Below are 1,607 nucleotides of genomic sequence, written 5' to 3'. Positions count from 1 at the left end.
TAAATGCGTTGATACTCTATATTTGTTAATGTACGTATGTTCGTCTGATCTCTGCACATTAAGTGCAGTCAATTTTCACTAAAACCAATAAAATTTTTGGAATATAATTGCAGTTGTAACCTTTTATAGTGTAAATAAGGATTTTGATTGTCTTTTATCTGAAAAGTGTATTTTCTCCATAGGAAACGTCTAAAAACATTGGGTTTTTAAAACTAATAATTTTTGTAATAAGTTGTACTAAAACAGTAGCTTTTAGTCTTATTAGAATACAAATAACGAAAAACTGCAACAAATCTACGTTTAAAGACATAAAACAGGAAAATGTATTTAAATAAATTTTATGTCTCCACAGACATTGTCGCCAATAAAGAAAAAAATGTTTAAATAAAAAAAAAAAAAAATGTAGGTAAAAAAGTGTCTTAATTTCTTCTCATATTCAACAACTTTCATAAAAATGATACTAAATACAAAAAAATAATATCGCAAAAAATAGTATTGAATATTGAATATTGTTTATGGATGAACTAGGAATAAAGACTGAGTAAATCTAAATTTTTTTTAATTTAGTGATTTTGTAGTATAAATTAGCTTTCTTCAAATATTGTAATCTTACAGAAATATATTTTAATCCTTTTTTCTTCATACATTTATTCCTGTTATTTTATATTTTATTCTATTGTTTACCAAAATAGCAGACAACAAGGAAAATACTTTCCTTTTTAAGTTGAATTATTCTTTCTTATTTGGGGAAGAAAAGATGAAAAGAAAAGTACGATTCCTATCAATTTAATATGATAAAATGATTTTTTAATTATGAATTATTATTTAGCTATCTTTTATGAAGTAACTACAATATCATTCAAAGGAAAAATAAATTTTGACTGCACTTACTGCACATGTTAAGCTTTGCTTTTATTAATATTATTAAAAAAATAATTTTGTTTGTCCGTCCGTCCGTATAGCTATGGGTGAAAATGAAATTTTCTCAGCTGATATTTAAAATAAACTGCTGATTTGTTTTGTGAAGATACCCCTTACCAAAAAGCATCCAGAATACAACTTACTAGGTCTATCAGTCTGTCGTTTATGCTTCAAAAAATATAAATTTATTAATGTAAAGGTTTCGTAATTTTTTCTTTTACATCATAATTTAGTATTTGATAATATCATTTTTTGTATGCTTACGATGAAATACATGCATCTCTATCTATCTTCGGTACTTGTAGATGTATAATTTGGATGCATTGTTTTAAAAGATTTTCAAAGCTTCCTAAAATTGTTAATGCCTGTTGGAATTTTGTTTAATTCTACATATAATTCTCTATTTTATAATTCTAAACTGACCAAGCTACATTTGCTTGATTCACTTCACCAAGAGATGCGATTGATAATGAGTATTTTTTATGATAAATTTACTGAGTGAAAAAAGTCTTTGATACTTCTTTGTTAATGTAAACATACATATATTTCGGTGAACATGGCATCCCCTTTAGTCTTGTAGTTTAGCTGGATGTCAAATGTAAACATATATTTCGGAATGATAAAGTAGACTTTTTTCCTTTTAAATTAGGTTAAGAAATATTTCTAACTGAATAGTTATCTATTTT

Source organism: Acartia tonsa, chromosome 5, assembly GCF_053477335.1.
Source record: "Acartia tonsa isolate MP-2025a chromosome 5, ASM5347733v1, whole genome shotgun sequence".
NCBI classification, from domain to species: Eukaryota; Metazoa; Arthropoda; class Copepoda; order Calanoida; family Acartiidae; genus Acartia; species Acartia tonsa.
The sequence above is the reverse complement of the archived record's forward strand: the minus strand, read 5'-3'. Positions refer to the sequence as shown.